At 50.5% G+C, this 26,867-nt stretch overlaps 2 protein-coding genes across 3 annotated transcripts in view; one reads left to right on the forward strand and one right to left on the reverse strand.

Moving 5' to 3' along the window:
- Positions 1 to 26,867, reverse strand: part of OARD1 (O-acyl-ADP-ribose deacylase 1) — a 449,744-nt gene that overhangs the window by 405,108 nt on the left and 17,769 nt on the right. The window lies entirely within an intron of this gene.
- The window catches only part of TOMM6 (translocase of outer mitochondrial membrane 6), a 657,333-nt gene that overhangs the window by 321,573 nt on the left and 308,893 nt on the right, over positions 1 to 26,867 (forward strand). Inside the window, exon 1 of one of the 2 annotated variants that reach the window (XM_050789518.1) lies at positions 20,282 to 20,291. The exons of the other annotated variant lie outside the window; for it this stretch is intronic. The gene's annotated coding sequence lies outside the window, so the exon portion shown is untranslated. Of the gene's footprint in view, positions 1 to 20,281; positions 20,292 to 26,867 lie in introns of those variants that run through there. 2 annotated transcript variants of the gene reach the window in all.

Here is a 26,867-nt window from a genome sequence, read left to right on the forward strand (position 1 = left end):
ACTGCACCATCCAAGGGCCTCAGGCAATAGGCCATGCCTCTGCACTACCAAACTCTTTTTTTTTTTTTTTTTTTTTGAGATACAGTTTTGCTCTTGTTGCCCAGGCTGGAGTGCAATGGCGCGGTCTGGCTCACTGCAACCTCCGCCTCCCGGGTTCAAGCAATTCTGCCTCAGCCTCCTAAATAGCTGGGATTACAGGTGCCCACCACCATGCCCTCTAACTTTTGTATTTTTAGTAGAGAAGGGGTTTCACCATGTTGGCCAGGCTGGTCTCAAACTCCGGACCTCAGGTGACCCGCCTGCCTCAGCCTCCCAAAGTGCTGGGATTACAGGCATGAGCCTTTACGCCCAACCTTGCACTACCAAACTCTGCATTTATTTATCCCATTCATCCATTCAAGTAGCATTTATGGAGCACCTAGTGTGTGTCCAGCACTGTTGCAGGTGTCCGGTTACAAAGAATGAGGCAAAGGGCAGGGCTCGGCTCTCAGGGCCTTCTGGGTTAGTTGGTGACAGGCACAACCCCGGAGTAAACAATTAGCTGAATTCTCATTGGTAAGGATGAAAACAGGAGCTGGGGGAAGAGAGGAAAGAAAAAGTTGACACTCAGAAAGGGCTCCCCCAACCCACCCCCCCCGCCACAAGAAACTCCAGGAGGCATCAACTCTTCCTCCCCAGGCTTCTCTGACTGTTCTCTCCGGCAGCTCCAGAAAAATGCCCTGTCTCCCCACGGGGCTGTGGAACTGCGCTGCGTGGTTGTTGTGTGTGAGTGCGAGGACATTTCCCTGTAATGAGGATGAGAATAGTAACGAGGCGGGTGACACACTGTCGTTAGAGAGCAACAGATCTCTGGGGGGTGCCTGCCCCCCCGCTGCAGGGACGCCAGTTCCTGGGGACCCTGACAGAAGCTGCAGGAACCAGTCCAGCAGGCACTGAGCAAATGTCCAACTCTGGCCGCTGTCCCAGCCCATCCCACTCAGAGGAGAGTGGCTTAGACCGGGGCCTGCGGGCCTTCAGCTCACATCTTGGCCTTGGGGTGTGGGAAGAGGGGACCCTAGGAAGGCATGAAGGATGCATTTTAAATTACAGCCTCCCATCATTCCCTTTTCCTCCTTCATTTTTCTCCATAGCACTAAATTCCCTCTAATGTACGATATAATTTGCTTATTCATTTTTCTTACATCTGTCCCCCTGATGAAAATGAAATCTTCATGTTTCGTCCCTGGCCATTCCTCCAACAGTGCCTAGCCCAGAGTAGGTGTTCAAGAAAGATTGGAGCATGGACAAATACGTTTGAGCTTTGCTGTGCTGTATGGGCTCTTGGAACCCATCGGGCTGGAGATGGGTTCTCATGTGGCTGAAGTCTGCGTCTGTGCCTATGTGGGGTGGGGGGGATGTGTGTGAGGTGCATGTGTGTCTCTGTGTGTGAAGTGTGTGTGTGTGAGGTGCATGTGTGTCTCTGTGTGTGAAGTGTGTGTGTGTGAGGTGTGTGTGTACGTGAAGGGTATGTGCGAGTTGTATGACATGTCTGTGAGGTCTGTGTGTGAGGTGTGTGTGTGTGTGAGGTGTGTGTGTACGTGAAGGGTACGTGCGAGTTATGTGACATGTCTGTGAGGTCTGTGTGTGAGGTGTGTGTGTGTGTGAAGTGTGTGTGTGTGAGGTGTGTGTGTATGTGAAGGGTACGTGCGAGTTATGTGACATGTCTGTGAGGTCTGTGTGTGAGGTGTGTGTGTGTGAAGTGTGTGTGTGTGAGGTGTGTGTGTATGTGAAGGGTATGTGCGAGTTGTATGACATGTCTGTGAGGTCTGTGTGTGAGGTGTGTGTGTGTGAGGTGTGTGTGTACGTGAAGGGTACGTGCGAGTTGTATGACATGTCTGTGAGGTCTGTGTGTGAAGTGTGTGTGTGTGAGGTGTGTGTGTACGTGAAGGGTATGTGCGAGTTGTATGACATGTCTGTGAGGTCTGTGTGTGAAGTGTGTGTGTGTGTGTGTAGGTGTGTGTGTCTGTGAGGTCTGTGAAGGGTATGTGCGAGTTGTATGACATGTCTGTGAGGTCTGTGTGTGAAGTGTGTGTGTGTGAGGTGTGTGTGTACGTGAAGGGTATGTGCGAGTTGTATGACATGTCTGTGAGGTCTGTGTGTGAGGTGTATGTGTGTGTGAGGTGTGTGTGTATGTGAAGGGTATGTGCGAGTTATATGACATGTCTGTGAGGTCTGTGTGTGAGGTGTGTGTGTGTGAAGTGTGTGTGTGTGTGAGGTGTGTGTATATGTGAAGGGTACGTGCGAGTTATGTGACATGTCTGTGAGGTCTGTGTGTGAGGTGTGTGTGAAGTGTGTGTGTGTGTGAGGTGTGTGTGTATGTGAAGGGTATGTGCGAGTTATGTGACATGTCTGTGAGGTCTGTGTGTGAGGTGTGTGTGTGTGAAGTGTGTGAGGTGTATACGTGTGTGATGGGTATGTGCATAAGATGTGTGTGTCTGATGTGTGTCTGTGAGGTGTGTGTGTGAGATGTATGTGTGGAATGTGTATGTGTGAGATGTATGTGTGAAATGTGTATGTGTGAGGTCCGTGTGTGAAATGTGTATGTGTGAGGTATGTGTGTAACCATGTGGTATGTATCTGTGAGTTGTGTGTGTGACGTGTGTGTCTATAAAGTATGTGTGTGTGTAACCATGAGGTGTGTGTCTGTGAACTGTGCGTGTGAGGTGTGTGTCTATAAAGTGTGTGTGTGTATCCATGAGGTGTCTGTGAGCTGTGTGTGTGAGGCATGTGTGAGGTGTGTGTCTATAAAGTATGTGTGTCTGTGAGGTATGCGTGTCTGTGAACTGTGTGTGCAACTGTGAGCTGTGTGTCTATGAGGTACGTGTACCCATAAGGTGTGTGTCTGTGAGCTGTGTGTGTGAGGTGTGTGTCTATAAAGTATATGTATGTGTGTACCCATGAGATGTGTGTCTGTGAACTGTGTGTGAGGTGTGTGTCTATAAAGTGTGTGTGTGTGTATCCATGAGGTGTCTGTGAGCTGTGTGTGTGAGCTGTGTGTGAGGTGTGTGTCTGTAAAGTATGTGTGTCTGTGAGGTATGCGTGTCTGTGAACTGTGTGTGCATCTGTGAGCTGTGTGTCTATGAGGTACGTGTACCCATGAGGTGTGTGTCTGTGAGCTGTGTGTGTGAGGTGTGTGTCTATAAAGTTTGTGTGTGTGTGTATCCATGAGATGTGTGTCTGTGAGCTGTGTGTGAGAGGTGTGTGTCTATAAAGTATGTGTATGTGTGTACCCATGAGATGTGTGTCTGTGAACTGTGTGTGAGGTGTGTGTCTATAAAGTATGTGTGTGTATGAGGTGTGCGTGTCTGTGAACTGTATGTGCATCTGTGAGCTGTGTGTCTATGAGGTGGTACGTGTACCCATGAGGTGTGTGTCTGTGAGCTGTGTGTGTGAGGTACGTGTGAGGTGTGGGTCTGTACAGGGTCTATGAGGTCTGTGTGTCTGTGAGTTGTGTGTGCATCTGTGAGCTGTGTGTATAAGGTGTACGTCTATAAGGTATGTGTGTCTGTGAGGTGTGTGTATTTCTGTGAAGTGTCAAAGAGTCTGTATCTGTCAGTTGTATGTATACAAGTGTGTACGTGTGTGTGCTTTCAATCTGGTCGCTGACTCCCTTCACACACTCAGCTGCTGAGTCTCGGGGTTGAGCGCACTGGGTGAGTTGGAGTGGGGTGCCAGTGTGCATCTGCCTGCTTGGGCTGGAGTGCCCTGCTTCCAGCTTGAAGATCTCCCACTGACGTCCTCTCCCACAACAGGTGTCTGGGACAGACTCCTCTGCCAGGGCATGCCCACATCAAATCATGCCCATCTTGGTGCCTGGGTCACCGCTTTCCGCAGGAATGGGCAGCACCTAGTGTGGCATTCCTAACTGGGTTTCCATGCACTCCTGTGGAAAAACCAAGGCTTGTGGAAAATACTGAGAAGGTCCGTACTTTGGGTGGTGCCTGCTATGTATCAGGATTGTTCCAAGGGCCTCACAATTCTGACAAGTCTGTGGGGTGGGTATCACTGGTACGGATGAGGACACAGTGGCACTGAGGGAAGCAGTAACTTGTCCAAGGTCACACAACTAGTTAGTAAGACATGGACACAGGCACTGGGTTCCCGAAGTCACCCACAACTCACTCCTTATGCCTCAAGTCCTCCTCTCCCCGCTGCCTGAAGACTTCACCTAGATGAGACAGTGGGGTGGGGCCCCCTTCTTCGCCCCAGAACCGCCGCCTCCTTTTGCAAGAGAAGGAATGGCAAGAGCATGAAGAAGCTGTCTGCTGACAGGCTTGCAAGCAAGTTCATTACCCCAGTCTCACAGACAGCTGTCCCTCCCCTCATGTCAACTCCGCCAGTAGTGGGTACCACTGTGTCCTCCAAAAAGATGCCAAGTCCTAACCTTTGGTACCTGTGAATATGACCTTATTTGGAAATAGGCTCCTGCAGATGTAATCCAGTTAAGATGAGGTCATACTGGATTGGAGTGGACCCTAAATGCAGTAACTGGTGTTCTTATAACAAGAGGGAAATTTAGCCACAGAGACACATAGGGAAAATTCTATGTGATGATGGGAGCAGAGATTGGGGTGAGGTGTCTTCAAGCCGAGGTTCAGCAACTATTGCAGCAGTCCAGAAGCTAGGAAAGAGGCATAGTCCCCTCAGAGCCAACAGAAGGGACTGACTTTGCCACATCTTAAGCTCAGACTTCTGTCCTCCAGAACTGTGAGACAACTGTGAAAGTTATTAGAATCGAAATGGAGTCACTGTCAAACCCTAGGAAAATGGAGCCAGGGGACCACGAAGAAGGGGCCCTCATGCATGTAAGTCTATGACGGGAACTATGCAAGGAATTCCTCAGAACAGCAGCATTCCATATAAGCCACTTGCCCCAGGACAACTTGCCTAACAATGGGTATCTTCACCAAAGAGCTTATACCAATTCCTACGAGACCCTGTAACCCATGGTCTTTGTTTCAAAACTGCTTACATGATTTCCCCTTTTTGTCTTTAAAACCTTTCTCCTGGCCCTAACACCCTGCGACCTACTATGGGCCTATGACCCGTTATAGCACACATATTCCAGATTGCAATCCCCTGCTATTCCCAAATAAACCCTTTGCTTTGGAGAGTTGGTCTCCCTGTCGCTCATTTTAGTTGGCACAATACATTTCTGTTGCTTTAAGACACCAAGACTGTGTGCTCCTACAGCAGTCTTAGAAAACGAATACCTCCCTCCCAGGGCAGAAGGGACACACGCACACACACACACACACACACTCACACACACAAAGAGTAGACAATGACTGAGACTAACACTCCGAACAGGTCACACAAGCTTGTGCTGAGCAGGTGCTCCCTGGCTCCTATGGAAGGTACTCCCACTCACAGTTACCCCAGCCCAGCCGGGCACACACTTCTTACACGTCACCTGACAGCCTTCCCTCCTCTGGGCCCACCAGGAACTCTCAGTGGAAGCTTCCTGAGGACAGAAACTCTCCAAACTCCATCTTCTGGAGCTTCGTTCCTCAACCCTCCTGTTCACTTCCAAGCCCACAGTCTCCTGGTCTGCCTCCCTCCCTCCTCCCCTCCTGCCTCCCTTCCTTCCTTCCTCCCTTCTTTCCTCCCCTCTTTCCTTCCATCTCCCTCTGCCTCTTTTTCTTTCCCCTTGGGTAAACACAGCCCTGTGGCGAGGCCCTGCCATGTTCCCCGAGAGCTGCACATTGCCACCTGTTGCTATGGAGAAGCCTCTTTATCGCAAACACTGGGTAAACAGCTGCTGCTGGGAGCCCCTTTCTGCTGGGCAGGGGTTTATTTGGAGAAAGTCAATAAGGAAAAATAAACATTCCCGGCCCTATGTATATACAGCCTTGGGACCTGCAGTGCTCTGCAGCATCTCAGGCCTGCCAGCTCCCCAGAGGGTCAGGCAAGCTGAGCCACACCCCTCCGTCTGATCCCAGCATCTTCCAGCTAAAGCAGGAGTGTGGGGGGTAAGGCAGCCACCTCACTCTGGATGCAGCCAGGTCACCCTTGCGCTAGGCTGGGCCCAGGTCGAGGTTTTGAGGCTCAGACCTCCATATTCCCCTTCTAGGAAAGGGTGTGCTGAAACAGCTGCCCGCCTACCCGCTGGCCCAGCAGCCCTGCCCACTGTCTTCTAGGGAAGCTCACTCTGTCTGTGCTCCCACAAGCACTGGGGGTCCTGGGGAGAACCATGGCCAATTTGGCTTGATTAAAATTCTCTCTTCTTTAGCAGGTGAGTTTCAGTTGAATTAAATGTGTTAAGTGTTTAGTAATATAGCAATCCACTCAGCACAATTATTTAACAATTGTGACTATGTTGAGGAATCATGATAGGCTATGCTGGCTCCTGTCTTCGTGGTGCTTACAGTCTAGCAGGGAAGACAGCCAGCCATAATGAAGCAGTTAGTTCAATATTTACAGGCGTGGGAAGTGTAGCACAGGAGTACAGGATGCTCTGAGAGTATATAAGAGCACTTCACATCTCGCTAATATCTATTACATGCATTAGCTCAGTTAATCCTCAGAGCAATCCTGGGCCGGGCACGGTGGCACATGACTGTAATTCCAGCTACTCCAGAGCCTGAGGCAGGAGAATCTCTTTAACCCAGGAGGCAGAGAGAGGTTGCAGTGAGCCGAGATCATGCCATCACACTCCAGCCTGGGTGACAGAAAGAGACTGTCAAACAAACAAACAAAAAACAGTAAAAATCAAAATTAAGAAACTTGTATTCCCATTTCACAGATGGGTACGTAACTGAAAGTCAATTAGGTACTAAGTGGGAGACTCAGGATTTAAATCCAAGATTGCCCAAGACAAAAGTCCTAGGCTCTAAGCCACTGTACAATTCTGTCAAGTCTGGAACAGAAACACCACAGTCCCTGCCCTCAAGAAGTTCACAAGAAATGCCCTAATGAAATGTTTCATGACAGGTGGGGACACGCAATGGCAGAAGTGGCTGTTGAGGGATGCTGTGGTCATTCAGAGGACCTCCATGTGACACAGAGGGATGGGAGCCAGAGAAGGGGATTGGGTGGAGTCTTGAAGGAAAGGGTCTCCTAGGCTCGGAATGGGTGTCAGCCTGGCTGGGAGTGGGGTTCCACTGGGGAGCAGGATGACCTGTTTGGGAGAAGGGGAAAGAGGCCTGGCACCTTGTTTCTCACTCCAGACCCCCTATGCCTCTTAGAAACCCACCTCTGGCTGGGCACGGTGGCTCACGCCTGTAATCCCAGCATTTTGGGAGGCCGAGGTGGGTGGATCACCTGAGGTTGGGAGTTCGAGACCAGCCTGACCAACATGGAGAAACCCCGTCTCTAGTAAAAATACAAAATTAGCCAGGGGTAGTGGCACGTGCCTGTAATCCCAACTACTTAGAAGGCTGAGGCAGGAGAATTGCTTGAACCTGGGAGGCAGAGATTGCGGTGAGCCAAGATCGCGCCATTGCGCTCCAGCCTGGGTAACAAGAGCGAAACTCTGTCTCAAAAAAAATAAAATAAAATAAAACAAAAGGAAACCCACCTCTGTCCACGCCTGCCCTGCCTTGGACAGGGGCCTCATCCTCTCCCCTGCATGCCTACACAGCCTCCTTCCTGGACTTCCTGCCTCCAGCTTTGCTCAGCTCTAACCCACTCCCCACAGCTCATGGGATCTTCCAGAAACACAAATATAATCAGGTCACTGCCCTCCTCCACCTTTTCCATAGAAAAATGCCACACTGGCCTTGGTGTCATCCTGTTCCTCTTTTCCACCGGCATCTTACGCATCTATGGAACTCAAGTTTCTCAAATGCATGGGACCCTTCCCTGTCACTGCACTTTGCATTTACTCTGCCCTCTGCTTGGAAATCCTTCCTGAAGGGTCTCCTTCATTCACAAACACTTAATGAGCACCTACTGTGTGCCTAACTCTGTTCTGAGCCCTGGGAACAAAACAGACAAAGATCCTTGTCCTCATGGAGTTTTCTATCATGGTGAGGGATATAGACGAAAACAAAACAAAGAAGTCACCCCTCATATCCACATCTGCATCGTGGATTTAACCAAATATAGACTGAAAATGTAGTTAAGCTTCCGATGGTTGCATCTGTACTGAACATATATAGACTTTTTTCTTGTCGTTATTCCCTAAACAATACAACAACTATTTACATAGCATTTATATTGTATTAGTTATCACAAATAATCTAGAGATGATTTAAAGTATATGGGAGGATGTGCACAGGTTATATAGAAATACTACACCATTTTATATAGGGGACCTGAGCGTCCCTGGATTTTGGTCTCAGAGAGGAGTCCTGCCCTATGGATGACTGTAATATACAACAATAGGTGCTACCAAGCGCTATGGACGAAACTGCAGCAGGGAAGGCAGGATGAGGGCCACTGTGATAATTCTGAGTGAAATGGGGAACCATTAGAGGATACTAAGCAGAGAATGACATGATCTCTCTTAGGTTTTAGGAGAATCCCTCTGGCTATCCCTCTGGCCTTCTAGTCTCCTTGCCCCCATCTGTCCCCCTTCAGTTTATCCACACATGATAATGAGCACCTACTGTGTGCCTGACACTGTTCTGAGCCCTGGCAACAAAACAGACAAAGATCCTTGTTCTCGTGGAGTTTTATATCATGGTGAGGGATATAGACGAAAACAAAACAAAGAAGTCACATGATAATGTGTGGATAAACTGAAGGGGGACAGATGGGGGCAAAGAGACTAGAATGCCACACCCTGTTTGTCCTTCAAAGCTCAAGAATGGGCCAGGCGTGGTGACTCACACCTGTAATCCCAGCACTTTGAGAGGCTGAGGAGGGCGGATCATCTGAGGTCAACAGTTCGAGACCAGCCTGGCCCAACATGGTGAAACCCTATCTTTACTAAAAATACAAAAATTAGCCAGGCATGGTGGAGGGCGACTGTAATCCCAGCCACTCAGGAAGCTGAGGCAAGAGAATCGCTTGAACCCGGGAGGGGGAGGTTGCAGTGAGCTGAGATCATGCCATTGCACTCCAGCCTCGGTGACAGAGTGAGACTCTGTCTCAAAAAAAATAAATTAATTTAGAAATAAGCTCAAGAATGATCCCTTGTCTGAGTGAGGGTGCTCCACCCTGGTCCCTGGATCACCCTTTGCTTACTTATGGACAGCCCTGGCCACACCCTCCCATGACTATTTTCATCTAGTCCCTATCTGCACTGTGATCTCTGTTACCCTGGCCCAGTACCTGCCCCAGAGCAGACACTCAAACCCACTGGGAGAATGCATTAGGAATGACTGTCTATGTTACCTATACGTCCTCTCTGCATTCCCAAATCGGTGTCACTTCACTGTGACCTGGAGGGGAAAACAGTATAACTAGCTCATTTGAAAAAAAGGGGAAGTGAACTCTGGGGAGCATTGATAAAGCTCAGTATCACTGATCTGAAACAGGTGCCTTAGAGTTCCCACTTCCCCACATCTGTCTCTGTCTCAGTGTCCACATTCTCCAGCCCCAGCCACCTGGGAGATTCCTGGGGGTAGCCAGGTATGAGAGGGCACCTCCTCCACTGGTTCCTGTTCTCATTTAGGATGGTCCCTGCTGGCCTTCAGGCCTGGCATTGCCTCCCACTCTGACTCCCTCCCACCACCTGCCCATCTCCCCTCCCAGGGCTCTGAGGAGGACAGGAGCCCCACAGAGCAACGATCCACATATCAGGAGCAAGGGAATTAACATTCCCAGGCTGTAATTATACCTTCTGCTGGTGACACCTAAGGAAGCATCTTTTTATAAAAGCAGGTAAATTGAAGGCTTATGGGACTGTGGAAAATGGGTGTATTTTTAGCTCCCTCCCCTCACCACCCTTGATTGCCAGAACGCTGGTAATTGCCCTGGCACCAATGGTTGGAACCAAGGTGGAGGTATCAGAGTGAGGTCAAGGGGTCATTGAGAAGGGAACCCAGGAGGCACTGAGAACCTTGCTAAGTCAAGTGGGAATCTAGGTACAGGGCCTGGGGAAATGCTCTCCGATGGGGAATTATGGGGAAGAGTCGTTCACGAGCAGGTGGAGGGTACATTTTTTAAATTATATATAGCAATAGTAATAATAGTAACAATAACAAAAATAGTAATGATAGCTGACCCTTACATCATACTTGTTAAGTGCTAGGCAGCGTTCTAAATGCCTTTTGTAAATTAACTCATTAATCCTCGCAACAATCACGTGAAGTGGGCACAGCTATTATCCCCATTTTGCAGATAAGAAAACCAAGGCATACAAAATTTAAGTGTAGTTTTGAGTTAGACATTGGAGTTACATATGTGCATCTCTACGCACACAAATGTTTGCTGATTTTAATGGGTGAATGAATGAATGAATTCTCTCACTTTGTATTTCCCAGATATTTACAAAGAGGTCTAAAGCTAAGCAAATCAAAAAGCTCTGAACAGTTAGGAAGTCCCTCCCTTTTAAGGTGGGGTCTGATCTACTTCCTGTTCCTCTCTTAAGATCTTGACATCCCACTGGTGCAAAGTCAACCATCTTGGTTAGTGGGCAGGCCCACCATGTTCTTAAGCACAGAACACTGGAGCAAGAGGCTATGATGAGATGCTTTAGGAGCTGACAGCAGGAGCCCTGGAGCTTGCAGGATCTTCTGGCCATTTAGGGAACTAGTTGGAATAGTGGATCTGTGGATATCAGAGAAAATGTGTGGGAAGAGGAGAAGAAGGAGGAAATAGGGTCTCCCTAGATGTTGTCCAGTGTAGCTGCTGTCTAGGGACATCCCTTCTTCAAGCAAGGACATCAGCATAGAAGAGGCTCCAGAGAGGGAGAGGCAGGGAGAAAATGTGATTTTTAATGCAAGCCTCAGTAATCAGCTATTTGTGATGGAATTTTATCTGTCCTGGTCTCTAAGGGACGAGAAGCTGGAGTGAGGGAAGAGGGGTCAGAAATTAGTATGCAGAAATATCTGATCAGCCAAAGTAATTTTCTTTAATAATCGTATTCATACTGCCTGCTCTCTGCTCACTAGAAGAATTAAGTATTTAATAGTAATATATTTCATCTGGCAGTGGTTCCGTTTCGTTAGGAACTGTGATGCCTCATTGGGGTATGTGGTGGGTGGAGGTCTGTGTGGGGGACAGGTAGGAGATGGCAAAGCAAAAAGAAATAGATAAACGAGCAGGAGGGAAATGGGCATGGGAGGGCAGAAAAAGAACTAGAGGGAAGCATGTGCCAGGGCGAGCCCAGCACCCCTCTGAGATGCCACTCAAGTGCTTTCATTGCCTGAGCCTGGCTGTGAACTCCGTCCTCTGGCTTTAGTTGACATGCCCCAAAGGTCCCTACTTCTGACCCAATTCCTCAAGTTTTATCCCCAACCTCCAAAGATAGGTTCTCTTTTCTAACCTCTGGTCTTCTAGCCCTGAGACCATCTCCCAAAGACTCATGGAGGAGCTGGTTGGCTAGTCCTTCTGTGGTAGCATTACACAGTGAACTGTGGACCATGCTCTAACCCCCATATCTAAGCTGCCAGAGCTCTATGGGCAGATTCCTGGGGCTGCTTCCATGTATTTCCCAGTCCAGAGGTGAGTATGCAGTTCCTGACTCACACTGGAGCAGGGTGGATACAGAAAGAAGCAGCAGCTCACACTGGCTGGAGAAGCTAACAGCTGCCTCTCTGCCTCAGGGCTGCAGAAGCATTGTGTTTTAGCTATGGCATGACTTAATAGTTAAAAAGCAGGCCCAGCACATGTCAAGGACATAGCCAGTCGCACTGGGCACTCAGGTATTCAACCTCCACTGGAGGCACTTGGAGAGGCTCTTTGCCTTCTCTGCTTCCCTGAGCTCAGGTGCCTCAACGGAAAACAGCAAGAAAGGTGCAGCCACATTTGCCGATGAGATGGAGACAAAGAGAGAGAGGGGGCTCAGCTGCAGATAGCAGAGTTCAGCTTCTTGCCACTCTTTTAAAAGCAAACTCCACCAACTGATGTGCAGTGAGGCTGGCATTTCCAGGCACCTGACAGGCTGGAATTAAACACCTGTCCATTAAACTGACAGCCCCAGGAGGGAAAGAGAGGGAAAGAGAAGTAGAGAGGGAGAGCTGGAAACCCAACAGCAGGCCAGCTCCTTCCTTGCAGGAGGCATTGTGTGTGCCCAAGAGAGAGGCCAGAATGGGAGCAAGCGGCATCTCTAGGTCCCTGCCCTCTGGTTTCTGAGGGAGCATGTAGGCAGCCCCCCACAACAAACTAATATTCAGACCTAGATGTTAGGGATGGAGAAGGAGGCTGGGCCAAGGAGAAGCTGGGAGGCTTACCATCATTTGCTCAAAGCTCCAGCTCAAAGCCTAGTTGCACCCTGACAGCCTCCCTGCTCTCTCCCTCCTCACCCACATAAACACGATCTTAACTGCTTTGAATCCTTCAGGCATGTGCCAGGCACTAGGCAACCCGTCCTGAACTTCCCTGAGACACCTCTTGGGCTGCTGTTTAACGTTTGAATGGGTGGGTCCTGGCTCCTCAACTCCCCAGTGTAAGCTCCCAGGGAGAAGGAAGCTTGTCTTTGACTTCAAAGATGCTCCTCTCCGGTGTTCAGTGCATCCTAGTGGGTGGGGCCAGCGTGGGGTGATAGGTTTACAGATGGATGGGAATCATAGGTAAATGAACAGATGGATGAGTGGATGGATGGACAATGGATGGATGCAACACTGATCGCGAGGTGCTGTATGCCACTGTGCTGAGGCTGGTTGTTAAAGTTAGTAAGTAGTCATTGCCCCTAGCCAGGGAAGGCCAACCTCCCACCATCTTAACCCTGGGACTTGCTGGACCTCATACCATTCAGCAAGTAAACATTAGCACCCCGCCCAGCAGGGGGCCTCAGGCTCCTGCTCCATTGCTATGACCAGCGTCCATTCTTATTGGTCAGCATACGGGCTTATTATTTTAACCAACACTCCTGGGTGGGCAGATGAACAGAGGCCAGGCCTGAATGTGGGATTAGATGATTTTAGGGAAGGAAGAACTGGAAGGAAGTAGGCAGGAACTTCCGACAAGTCAACTTGCTTGTCAGGTGGGAGGGTTTTTGTTTCTCACGTTCGACCATCACCTTGGGCTATTCAGTAGAACTCTGAGCCTCAGTTTGCTCACCTCTCAAGTGAAAACAGTATCTGCCTTGCCCACCTTAGAGGGTGGTGGTGTCTGGTTGGAATCTGTCCCTTGTTCCTCTAGGCTTTATTCTTTGCTGTGCACGTGCCCGTTTCTCTAATAGATAATGAGCTCTTTGCAAACAAAGATGCAGTATAAAACATCTTTATGTCCCAGAGCGTGCTTGGTAAATGTTTGTTGAATGGATGAATGCAGGAGTAATGAAGGAGTGAATGAAAGAAAGAGCAGACGCTGAAGAGTACAGCAGGAGGGAGTGGGCTGTACATGGGGGAAGTTGTTGTAAGATGGATGGGAGGTGGAGAGAGGGGAGACCAGGGAAGGGCACTGCACGGTATCAGAAGGGATCTTCTTGCACCCTTGAGCAACTCCTTATGTACCTCCTTCACTACCCTGGTGATGCCCAAGTTTTGGGAGCATGAGGCCAGCATATGTCCTAGTGGGAGAGTGGGCCCCTGAAGGCGGATCCTAGTGTTGGTGGCACTGCTTCATCCAGCTTCCCAGCGTGCAACACTGCAGTCTCTGGGAGCTCCAGGTATGAAACTCAGGGTTGTCCCATGAAGGGAAAGGGGAAGCACCAGAGGACAAGACAGGGAACCAGAAAGGCTAGAGGAGGAGAAGACCAAGGCTGGAGGAGCTGAGGAGCACATCGACCTTGACTTCAAACCTTGCCCTCCCTCCCCCCACTCTAGTGGTACCATCAACACATCCCTTCTCAGATCCCCAACCTGGCTGGCTCCCCGTTCCCAAGTCTCTCTCTGGGCTCCCCTCTCTCTCATATCCAGGGCCCATTTGGAAGGCCAGGGCTGTGTCTCCAAATCCTGCCCCACACTCTGGAATCATCTCTGGGTGATCTCAGCCTCTTCCCGGCTCAGTACACATGATTCAGCGCTTAATTCTTTCCTGTGGAATAGGATTCGCCGTTTGCTCATGTGCACGTGTGCTGTACGTGACGGTGATCTTCCATGTATCCACCACCCACCCACAGCCACGGGAGTTACAGCTGGTCTCTCTGGTGAGGCCACTGTTCTTTTTTTTCTCTCTTAGAAAGGAGGTCTTGGCCGGGCAGCGTGGCTCATGCCTGTAATCCCAACACTTTGGGAGGCTGAGGGCAGCGGATCACGAGGTCAAGAGATCGAGACCATCCTGGGCAACGTGGTGAAACCCCGTCTCTACTAAAAATACAAAAACTTAGCCGGGCATGGTGGCATACGCCTGTAGTCCCAGCTACTCAGGAGGCTGAGGCAGGAGGATCGCTTGAACCCCGGAGGTGGAGGTTGCAGTGAGCCGAGATGGTGCTACTGCACTCTAGCCTGGCGAGAGAACAAGACTCCATCTCAAAAAAAAAAGGGGGGGTGGGGGTCTCACTCTATCACCCAGGCTGGAGTGCAGTGGTGCAATCATAGAATTATATCTCACTGTAGCCTCGAACTTCTTGGTTCAAGTGATCCTCCTGCCTCAGCCTCCCAAGTAGCTGGGACTACAGTGCCTTCACAGGCCAGAATTTTTTTGTTTAGGGCTTCCAACAAGAAGAAAGCTGCCACAAGTAGGGGCTGGGGAGTAGCTTGCTGGGCAAAGTATGTGAGTTGCTTACCCTCTGCTAGAAATCACATGGATGTGACTGTGCAGTTTAAAGCCAGAGCAATGCAACCTGGGTTCAAATTCCAGCTCTGTCAGTTATCACTGTGTTACTTTGGACAAGTTATTTAACTTCTCTGGATCTCCCTCACTGGCCCTGCCCCCCTTTAAAGGGTTATTTTGAGAATTTGAGGACAGGGGTGTGAAAGCACATTATAAACTTAAGTGATTGGAAAATCCACAGGAGCATTAGGATTATTCTTCGTATCATGATCATGATCATTATTGGTTTAGGTGTAGCTGACAAAGCAGGAAGGGGCAACGGCCAGATCTTATTAAGGTTCTGCTGTAGATCAGACTGATAATATGCAGGCTTCTAGGGAAGAAAAATTCTTTGCCATCTGTTTGTGTTACAGCAGATCCTTCTGTGGCTTTGCCACTCCACCCCCTCCCTGCCCCTTGGAACCCATCCTGAGCCCCTTCAGAACTCTGCGTGGGCACCACTCTTCACATTCAGCCATCCATTGTCTCCAACTCTTCTCAGCCCCCTCGTCTACATCTCATCTCCTCAGCCAAACAGTACATTTCCCAGACTGTACATTTCCTCAGACTGTACATTTCCCCAGACTGTACATTTCCCCAGACTGTATATTTCCCCAGACTGTACATTTCTTTCTAGAGCACTTAGTACTGTGGGGGAACACAGAATGTGAAGGAAAAAAAAAAAAAAAGGAGAAAGGGGCTGGGTATGGTGGCTCACACCTGTTATCCCAACACTTTGGGAGGCCGAGGTGGGCGGATCACTTGAGGTCGGAAGTTCTAGACCAGCCTGACCAACATGAAGAAACTCCGTCTCTACTAGAAATACAAAAATTAGCCAGGCATGGTGGCACATGCCTATAATCCCAGCTACTCGGGAGGCTGAGGCAGGAGAATTGCTTGAGCCTGGGCAACAAGAGTAAAACTCCATCTCAAAAAAAAAAAAAAAAAAGGAGAAGGGAAAGGAGAGAGAGATGGGGATGAAGAGAGGGAGATAGGAATGGAGAGAGGGAGGGAGGAGGAAGGAAGAAAAAAGGGGGAAGAAAGGAAGGAAGAGAGGAAAGGAGGAGGAAGGGAGGAAAGGGAGGAGGGAAAGGAGAAGAAGATAGGGATAGAGGGAAAGGAGAAGATAGGGATAGAGGGAAGGCAGAAGGAAGGATGAAGGAAAAGGGGGAAGGAAGGAGGGAGGGAGGAAAACGATAGTACTGGATTTGCATCCAATCCTGGATCTACCACTCTCACAAATTTGAGTGTCCTTCACCAAGTTGCCCAACCTCTTATTGCTCAACAACCCCAAGCTGCTTCAGTTTCCCCATCTGCTAATGAACCTTCTGGTACCTTCTGCCAAGAGTCAGAGAACCAGAGACTCCCAGACCCCATTTCTAGCCAACCACTTTCTCCGCCAGACCTAGGGAGTCTGGGAGCCAGCTCCCTAATGTTCAATTTCTGGACCCCTGGGTCCTCCATGACCCTCCCCTCCCCACTGGCCCCCTCCCATATCCTCACAGGGGCACCCAGCTCCAAGCCTGTGTTTGTGAGCTCACAAGGAACCACGGGACACGGGCCTTTCTCTCTGCCGTAATGAAACCCTTTAATCATATTCAAATAGGTTACTGTTCAGGGGGAAAATAGAAATATGGATTTGATAGCAATAAATTTCCCTGGCTGGCTAAGCCCAGTTCTTAATTGTCCTGTCCCAGGGCTCGCACATTTCATTGTTCGTTAGGTGCTTAAGTCCCCACTCTCATTTTGTGGCGGTGACATTACCGTTGATGGCTCTAATACTCTCATAATTTGAAAGGGGATTTGCATGATAGAACGCAGAGTATTAAAAGAAAAAGAAAAAAGGGAGAGAGAAAAATGGGGGGGCAAGATGGGAGGAGGAGCTCGGAAGGCAAGGGGGGCAGCATGCGGGGGAGGGGGCGGATGAGGAACTCAATCCAGCTTTCACTTTAAAAAAGTCACTTTCTTCAAAGTCAAATCATTGTTTTCATTAAAGTAAAGGAAAAAAAAAAAAGGAAGAAAGAAAAAAGCCGAGGCTGCACATTGGGCTGACTGGGCACTGGTCTTCTCCGTATTGTTCCTAATGGTTATTAATTATTATTATCCAGCTGTGCAGGGCTCTGTGGACGTGATGTCCCCAATGTCCTTGGGGTGGAGCTGGGGGGGCGGGCGTCAGGGGAGGGGCTGACTCTGGACGGGGAGGTTTGCTTCTGGGCCACAAGAGGATGCAGATGCCCACCTTGTGGCAAGAGCCAGTCGGAGCCCAGCTCTAGGCAGGTGGAGGGGACAGGGGACACTTTCCTAGAAAGCAGTCCTCTGTGGGAGGAATCAAAGCCTCCTGGGTCCTGGCCAACTCTTCTTGGGCTTCCTGGAAGTTTCTTCTTTTAAAAACCATTGAATTAGGCATAAACCAGCCTTGCTAGATACAAGACAGTTCAGGTCACTGATGGGGTCTTCCCAGTTCCTTTTGCAAACCGGCTTCCTCACCTTCCCTTCTGTCCCAGTCCAGAACTGAATAGGGCCTCACACAAGTTTGGTGGATTCCCAAAAGGGCTTCACTTCACTCTGTCACTGGGCACAATGGGTCAGTAAATGCTGTGGCCAAGCTGCCCTTTCTTCCTGGCTGGTTGGGGGTGGGGGCATGTCTCAGGGTCCCAGTGACATTTTGCCTTCTACTTAGCATCTTTCTATATAGTGCCAGAAGTTCTAGAAATCACAACAGCCCTGGGTTTCTGGGGCTTGGGGGAGGGCCAGTGCAGCTTTTCTTGAAGTGATGGGTCTGTGCTCCAAGCAAGGCCACTCCAGGGGAGTTGTGAGTCCCCTCAGCCTGGAGAGGACATGTGGCTTTGCCTCTGTGGACAAGTGGGGTGGATGTGTGGGGCGCGCTGCAGAGAGCAGGGCGTGGCATGCAGCGTGTGTGTTCTAGACTGTGAGTGGGTGCAGAGTATCGCCTGCCTGCGTGGGCTTCCACCCTCCATGCAACTCCCACCATACCCCCTGGTGTTGTCACTTTCTAATCATCACCCTACTGGCCCGCACCCTTGCACGTCTTCCCTGGGACAGGGCTGGGCCCCACAGAGAGCAGTGACCAGAGTCACCCTGTGTCTTCAGGATGTCTCCCACCTGCACGGCACCTCTTGTGCTCCTGCCAGGTCAATGCCCCTTCTGGCCGCGCCCTCGACCCCTCCGCTTCCTGGGGACTCTGTTCTGGATTAGAATTTTATTTTTATTTTTATTTTATTTTATTTTATTTTTCTGAGACAGAGTTTCGCTCTTGTTGCCCAGGCTGGAGTGCAATGGCACGATCTCAGCTCACCACAACCTCTGTCTCCCAGGTTCAAGTGATTCTCCTGCCTCAGTCTCCCGAGTAGTTGGGATTACGGGGATGTGCCACCACGCCCGGCTAATTTTGTATTTTTAGTAGAGACGGGGTTTCTCCATGTTGGGCAGGCTGGTCTCAAACTCCCAACCTCAGGTAATCCGCCCGCCTCGGCCGCCCAAACTGCTGGGATTATAGGCATGAGCCACCGCGCCCGGCCCTGGATTAGAATTTTAAAGCAAATAAATTCTGGGATTGAAATAAAAGCTGTCTACAGAGAGCCTCCTCACATTCCTCCTTCTCCCTCTCTTTTGCCGGCTTCCGGAAGTGGGAATGCTGGAAAGGCGTGGTCTCAGGCCCTCCACAGTCTGTGTGCACCCTTGTGCCCCTCGGCCCTCACAGGCAATCCTTTTCTATCTGCTGCCCCTCCCTACTGACTGCTCCTCACTCTGAGCCCAGGACCACCACAAGGACGCCCAGTTCCTAGGCATGGGTTTGGAATTGGCTTCCCCAGAGAGAGCTGCCATTGCTCAGACCCCCACAACTGCAGAAATCTAGATTATTGCCCATTTAATGAAGGGCTGAAGTTGCAGGGTAAGGGAGAAAGGAATAAAGAAAAAGTGAGAGGTTATGGAGAAGGAACCTAGGCCCTCGCAGGAATCTTAGATGCTAAAACCCTGGGTGCCAACACAGTGCTTTTCTCTACAGGGATCGGGGTGGAGGGTGGACAAGTGGCAGCCCTGCCTCATCTCTACCTCCAGACAAGGGTGGCAGGGCCCTGCCTCCTCCCCAGTTCAGGAGTGGTGGAAGGCCACAGACCCATACCCTCTGCTCCCCAGCCTGACTGCTGGATTCGTAACATTTCAGACATGAGCAGTCTTCATAGGTGCCGTCTGAAGCCACCGGGAAACAAACTTGGTGGCCCCCCTGCACTACCCCACCCCGGAGACCCCCAAGGAGAAACTGTCTCTAGGAAAGGGGGTCGGGGGAAAGCAGAGAGACAAAGTGATTCTTAAATATTTTCCTTCTCTGCAGTCACTCAGGGAGGAGGGGGTGAGGGGTGAGGGAGGCTGGAAGGGGGGACAAAGGGGGCTTAATAGGCTCCGGTGACAGCACAGTGTCCACATTGGGAAAAGATTAATGACGAAAATTAATCGCCTGACCTTTCTTTCCAGGAGCTGGAGGTGAGGCGGGCCATTAAAGCCTCTTATGTTGTAATTAACGTTGGAGGGGAGAAGAGAGCTGCCTTCAGAATGGATGTGATCATTTAATTAGGCTTAGGCGTAGGTGCCACAACAGGTCCGGAGAAGTCATAATTTAACTACAGCTTTAAATTACACAGGCAGAGTGGGGATGGCAGAGTTTGACGGCAGGAGAGCCTGCCTCAGAGCTCGGGGAAACAATTAAATAAACACCCGAGTGAGTGAGAGAGACGGTGAGAGACAGACAGACAGACAAAGCGGTAGGCGCTGACTGCAAGAGAGGTGGGGAAGAGGGAAGGAAGGGGGTGGTGCGAAGGGCGGCGAAGAGGGGCAACCGTAGGAGTCCCTGAGCGAGAAGAAAAGTGAGATCCCCAAGAGTGAGCGGCGGCCTCAGGAAGAGGGGTGTGTATGTGTGTGTGTGCGTGTGCGTGTGTGTGTGCGCGCGCGCACGTTTCTGGGGCGAGTGCCTCTGGGCACCCTCAACAGCCCCAGCCGGAGGTGCAGCCTGCATTCTTCAAACATTCCTCAAACACATCCGACCTTCCAGAACGTGCAAAGACACTGAGCTGAGAAGGCGGCAAGGGCCAGGCATTGCATTCGTCCTCGCCTTGTCGGGGCGCCACTCCCCACACAGTCTCCCTGCTCGAGTTCGGGAAGAGGAGACACCTTCCTTTCCCACCCTGTAGAATCTGGGGGTCCCCGAGCGCCCCGCCCCACCCGCGTCCTCGGGGACGGCCAGGGCCGAGCCGCGCGTCCTAGGCACCCGGAGCGAGCTGCGAAGCCGGACGGGACGGCGGGAGCCAGCTGGGCCAGCGCGGGGGCCGGGGAAGTTCAAGGCCCGGGCACTGCGCAGCGCCGAGGGGGATGACCCGCCGTCTCCGGGGCGCCAGCGCCGGCTCGTTGCTCAACCTGCGGGATTAGTCACTCGGTGGGACCCGCGGGACCGTCGGAAAAACGCGAAGGGAGCGCTAACGCGCAGGGGGAGGGAAGGAGAGGACGAAGAGAGACGGGGGAGGGCAGAGGAAGGCTCGGCTGCCAGGCCGAGGTCGGGTGAATCCGCAGCTGGGCGGACCCAAGCGGAGGTGCCGGATGGACACCCCGCGGGGCTCTGGGGCGCGCTTTTAGCGAGGCGCCGCCGCCAGCTTTGTGCCAAAAGTGGGGGTTGTCGGCTCAGGCTTGAATCCAAGAAAGGCTCCGGGTGGAACTCCGGGACACCCTGGGTCCTTACTCTGCCTTCAGGCGCTGGCCACTGTTGGGACTTCCTGGGCCCCAAGGGACTTTAATGATCTCACCGTCCCTCCTACTCTAGTCCACGCCAAAACCACTGTGAGATGGAGGGACGCTGGGGGAATAGAGGGGAGAGAGAGAGGCCGAGGGATGGAGTTGTGGAGGTGGGGTAGGAAGCGCCGGGCAGAGCTCCTGCTGCTGTCAACACTGAGGCCTAACCCGTGGAGGGCACCCACCATTTGGGTGGGAAGAAGCGAGTTATGGATGCGGGGGAAGACAGAGACCCCGCACCCCCAACTTCCCACTCATTTACTAGCCCCCATCCTCAGAGAGTCAAGTAAGAGCCTCCCTCCTGCCCCTCCCCCACAGAAAAAACACAAAAGCCACCAAACGGTCGCTGGAAGGACACTCTTCTGAAGCAGGGCAGAGTTTCTTCATTTTGATTAAACATCCACAAATTTCCAAATTAGTGAACCTCTTCTCAGTTGGAGCTTTGTCCCTGGCTTGCTGGTTGATTGACTGATTGACTGCTTGATCGGTTGCCTAATGAGTCTCTTTGGTCTCTCCTAGGGCTCAGACGTCTGTCCTAAGAATGACCAGCCTGCATTGCGGATAAAGGAGGAGCTGTAGCCTCAAGAGAGACACTAGGGTGGGACTAGGTGGAGGTGCTGGGTGCCAGATGGGGGATAGGGCTCTGCTCCTTGCCCACGGCTCAGCCTGGCCCAGAAGGCTTGGGGTCACGTCTGGATTGTGCCTGGGGCTGCCTTTGCCGTGTCGGTTGTCCACAGAGCCCAAACACCCAGACCCAGAACTCCTGAGACCCTGACCTAAGTTTGATGGGGACGCAAAGGCCACTTGGCACCTGGAAGGTCAGATGGGGAGTACAGAGAAAAAGTGGGAAGCAGGGGGTGGGGTGAGGAGGCAGGGAGTTGGGAGGAGGTGGGGAGGAGGGAGTTGGTGAATAGAGATGAGGGGGAGGGGAAGAGGTAGGGGAAGCGGGAAGCCTGGACCAGGCTATAGCTCCCCTAGTTAAGACTAGCAGGGAGAATCCCTGCCTCCCACCCCACTAAGTGGGACAGTGCATCCCTCACAGAGAATCCCAGCTCCTAGGAGTCTGCTTTCATCGTTTAGATGTTCCCTTTCTCTCTTAACAAACGTGCACTCAGGGACCTTCCTAGGGAGGGACCCTGGGACCCCTTCCTTTACCATTTCATTTACAATAAAATGTGAACTGGTAAGAGCCTGCCAAACTGCCCTGGGCCCCACCTCTCCATCTCAGTCTCATTTCCCTCTTCACCTCTTCACCCGGCTCCAGGCACATCCTTGACCTTCTTTCTTTTCCCCATCTACAATTAAGCTCCAGGAGGGCCAGCCTAGGCTGTCAGGTTCACTGGCTACTCTGCAGTGCTTAGAATGGTGCTGGCCCATAGTAACCACCCAGGAAACATTTGCTGACTAAATGAGTGTCTTATAGTTCTCTTTCTGCGAGTCCGCCCTCCACCCCAACAGGGCTTGGCACACACAGAAGCCCCTCACCACATGGCCCTCTTATATCCTGCTTTAGCTTTTCCTTCTGTTTATAAAGCTTCCTTCTCTGCAGAGACAGGAGTTGAGTGTTTTGCGGGGAGGGTCTCATACAGAAGTCACAAATTATCCTACAGCAAAAACCAACAGTCCACTTGGAATCTCCAACCCAAACAGCTAAGATGGTGGGTTCAGCCAGGAAGTGCAGGGGCTCACCTGGCCACTAAGTGCCCTATCCCATCCTATCGAAGTCCGTGCCAGTGAATTCCTAGGAAATAGAGGAGGAAAAAGCAATTAGAGGAAGCAGCTTTTCAGAATGGACAGCAGGGTTAGCCCCCTCAGATGAGATGAATGGGGTGATAGGGGCCCTGCCTGGAGGAATTTGGTTGGGAGGAGTCTGAGAGTGGAGGAGGGGTGGAGGGGTCCGCCTCTCCGTGTGAACAGCCCTGGCCTCCGCTGGCCTGTTTGTTTTTGTCTGTTTGTTGGATGGGGCGGGGAAGATAAGGATGTGGAAACAACCTTAAAATAACCTCCACAATTCCCTAGGCGCTGTCAGGACTAGGCGCTTGGGTCTGTCTTAGGTCTTGCAGACTTGTATTGTGGCTGTGGGGGATGGGGTTGTGAGCCGATTCTGGCGTGTTTTTTTTTTTGTGTGTGTGTGTGTGTGTGTGTGTGTGTGTCTGTCTGTCTCTCTGTCTGCATGGATACACTACTCTTGCCCTGATCCTTCTCCCCTACTTGCTCCCTTGTGTGCTCTGGGTGAGCTGGCGTTGATTTCAGTCCCCTCAGCTGACACTAGCAGGAATAAATAATCTGGTGACTTGAGTTAGGAGGCAGGGCCTCAAGGAGACATGGCAACTGCATAAATCCTAAAGATGTGGGGCTCAGGTGGTCCCCATAGAGCACTGGGGTCACTCCCTAGGAGTTATGACTCCTTAATTCACTTACCTTCTTCTCCTCCTTTACCCCTGGCCAGTTGTATCAGCTGCAGAAGGCTTAATCCTGGACCCCCTACCTCTGTGCCCTGGGGAAGGGTGGGCACTGGGCCTTACCTGCAGAGTGGGATGGAGGCAGTGTGATCCCAAGACTCTTTTTCTCAGCCCCCATCTCTCCTGCCTGCCTCTCCTGGACTCCCATCCAGGTGCCTCCCCACCCAAGTAGGCATTCATGGCCAAGTCATAAAAACAGGTTTCTGGCCAGGCACCTTGGTGCATACCTGTAACCCCAGCACTTTGGGAGGCCAAGGCGGGAGGATCACTTGAGCTCAGGAGTTTGAGACCAGTCTGGACAACATAGCGAAACCCCATCTCTACAAATAATACAAAAAATTAGGCAGGCATGGTGGTGTACGCCTGTACTCCCACTATTGGGAGGCGGAGGTTGGAGGATCACCTGAGCCTGGGAGGTTGAGAAGGCTGCAGTGAGTCATGTTTGTGCCACTGCACTCCAGCCTGGGCAACAAAGTGAGACCGTGTCTCAAAAAACAAAATAGGTTTCTGTCTCACCTATGATGACCCCAGCATCTACTCCTTCACACTGTTTAGGGGAATAAGAACCCAGGCATAGGAATCCACAGGCCGGCTCAAGTTAATCCACCCCTCCATATCTGGGCCTATGTCCCAGGGACCTAGATAAAAGTGCAGGGTAAGGAACATTTGTCTTAAAATCTACTCGCTCCCCTTTTGTGTGTTTTGAGATGGGGGCGTCTCACTCTGTCGCCCAAGCTAGAATGCAGTGGCTCAATCATGATCGAGCCTCCATGGCTCACGTGATCTCCCTGCTTCAGCCTCCTGAGTACCTGGGACTACGGGAACATACTGCCATGCCCGGCTAATTTTAAGATTTCTGTGTAGAAATGGGATCTTGCTATGTTGCTCAGGCTGGTCTCAAACTCCTTGATTCAAGCAATTCTCCCGCCTCCACCTCCAAAAGTGCTGGGATTACAGGTGTGAGCCACTGTGCCCAGCCCCACCCCGTTTCATTGCCCTTCTCTGGCTCTTGCTCAACCTGGTTTTGAGTCCCCACTCTGCCACCAGCCTCGCTCTGCAAGCCTGACCTTGAGCAAAACCTTCCCTTCTGCCTGTTGCCTGTAGCATCACCCAGCCAAGGTCTTTAGCTCTTGGTCGAGTGGTAGCATCTCCCTAAAGGAGTGTCTGAGTTTTAAGAGGGACTTTTTAACCCCCATGTTTTAGTCATTAGGTAGATGTGTGAGTGTGGGGGGACTTTCTGAAGAGGGACTTTCTAATGGATGCCCCCTTGCCCACTCAGAAGGCTCCTTTAAGCAACAGAGATGCCCCTTAACTTTCAGAAGGATGTTAGTCTCTGCCATCATCACCCCCAACCCAAAATAGTTGGTGTTGGAATTTTTAAATGTTTCTGAACTCAGGGAGACTGGGCCCCAAACTGCCAAATATAAAATAATTTTCCAGTCAAACTTTAAAAGAGCATATTATTCATTCCTTTAGACATTAAACATTCATCGAGCACCTGCTGTATGCAAAGCACTGGGCACCCACACTAAGATGAAAACCAAGATAAGTAAGACACCATGTAGATTCTAGCTGCCTGGTTGAGAGGTTACAGTCAGAAAGTACTTATAGCCATTCGGTGAGATGCAGATAGAGATAGGAAAGGAAATGGGGTGAGCACAGGGAAGGGATAAGTATAGGGTCAGGGCTGCCACCCTTCTTTTCCCCATGACCCCATGGGGCAAATACATCCTGTCTCTTGCTGGGTGGGTGATGTTCACTGCCCCTTTCTCCATTCCAACTGGAACTTCTAGACTGAGCCTGAAGCTAGACTTGCAGATCACAATTTTAAGAAAGTTGGATGTTCTGCAACAGCTTACACAGGAGCTATCATTGATTCGTCTTTTCGTTCACCCAATCATTTATTCATTCATTCATTCAACAAGTATTTCCCAAGCACCATTTCCATCCTCAACAAAAGACTCCTAAACCATAGACCAGATGAAATACATCACTATTCAATTGGAAAGATTCAGCTGATTACGATCCTGGTCAGAGTATGCTCAGCATCCCATCAGAGACACGGACCTGTAGGGCTGCAGGAGCTCAGCAGAGGGAGCTGGCACCACAGTGGGGGGCATCAAGGAAAACTTCCTAGGGGAAGTGGTACTTCATTTACCTTTCGAAGGATAGGTATGACTGATATAGACTGAGTAAAGGGGGAAAAACTTTGGCTTTCAATAAGAAGAAGGATAGGAAGGGAAAACCGCACATTAAGTTAGGCAAGTGGGAGTGAGAGGGAACGCTACATTTTGTGGGATGCTGAATGGACTGGTTTGACTGGAATCGAGTTGTTGAAATGGGGCTGGAGAGGTAGGTGGATAGAGACCTGCTTGGAGATGATGATGACCTTGAGGCTGTATTAGTCAGTTCTTACCACAGTAGTGCTGCTTAGCAAATCACATGAACACTATCATGGCTTACAACAAGCCTTTGTCTTCTCGAACTCACGGACTTTGGGTTGGGCTCCAGACTGCTCCACATTCTCCTTGAGCCAGCATGGCAATCACATGAACTCAAGAGATAAGAGACCAAGCCAAAGAGCACAGACATTTTTAATCCTGTATTCTGGTCAAATCCATTGATTGACATGGCATTGGCCAAAGCAAGTCTACCATGACGAAGCCTACCACCAGTGTGGTGGGGAAGTAGAGTCACATGACAAAGGGAGTGACGGTATAGGACATAGAAACTAAGAGTGAATAACTGGGACAAATGATCCATTGGAAAGTTCCACAAAACTTCCTAAGCAATTGGGTGGTATGAACCGCACCCTATGGTTGCTGATAGGGTTGCTGGATTCTTGTTTCTAAAGCCCTTTCACAGACAAAATCCCATTTTCATCCTCCCAACAGTCTTCTGAAGGAGGTGTTGTGATCCCGTTTTTCAGATGAAGAAAGGACACTCAGAAAAGCAGTGTGGCTCACCCAAGTGACATAGCTGGAAGGAGATGGAGCTGAGATTTGAACCGGGATCCTTAAGCTCCAAGCCCAGAGCTCCTTGCTCTCCCCTGCAGCTGCTTCAGAAAGATAGATCTGCTGTTGTGTGCAGGATGTGGGAGAGCCGTGGGAGCTTGCTGCAGATGGCTGACAGCTGAGAGATGAAACAGCAGTCCCGGTCCTGCACAGAGGCCCAAGCTAGGCTGACAGCAGAGGAAGGGGAGACAGAGGTCTAAGTCTTTTGTTTTTTGCATTTGCTTCCTTTATTGATGTGCAGTTTGTCTAAAGTAAAATGCACAGATCTGAACAGATCTAACAGACAGTTAGATGAGTTTTGTCAAATGTGTCTGCGTTATCAATACCCAGATGAATGTAGGGAACATTTCCATAATCCCAGAAAGGTTCCCTTGTGTCCCTTCCCGGTCAGTCCTCCTTCCTCCAGGCAACCATTTTTTGGACCCCTTATCACCACAGGTTAGTTTTGCATCTTTGGATATAAATGGAGTCACACAATATGTTCTCTTTTGTGTCTGGCATATTTCACTCAGAGAGTCTTCGGGTTCATTCATATCATTGCATGTAGCAGTAATCAGGTTTTTTTAATTGTAATACGTATTCCACTGTATGAATGTATCACAATATTCAATCCATTTTCCTATTGGTGGACATTTGACATTGTTTCTAGTTTCTTGGCTTTACTGACGTTGCTGCTATGAATGTTCTTGTACAAGTCTTTTTCTGGACCTATGTTCTCATTTCTCTTTGGGTATGTCCCTAGGAGTAGAATTGCTGGGTCATAGGTTAGGTGTGTATTCAACTTTACTAGCAACTGCCAAACAGT

This window comes from Macaca thibetana, chromosome 4, assembly GCF_024542745.1.
Source record: "Macaca thibetana thibetana isolate TM-01 chromosome 4, ASM2454274v1, whole genome shotgun sequence".
NCBI lineage: Eukaryota > Metazoa > Chordata > Mammalia > Primates > Cercopithecidae > Macaca > Macaca thibetana.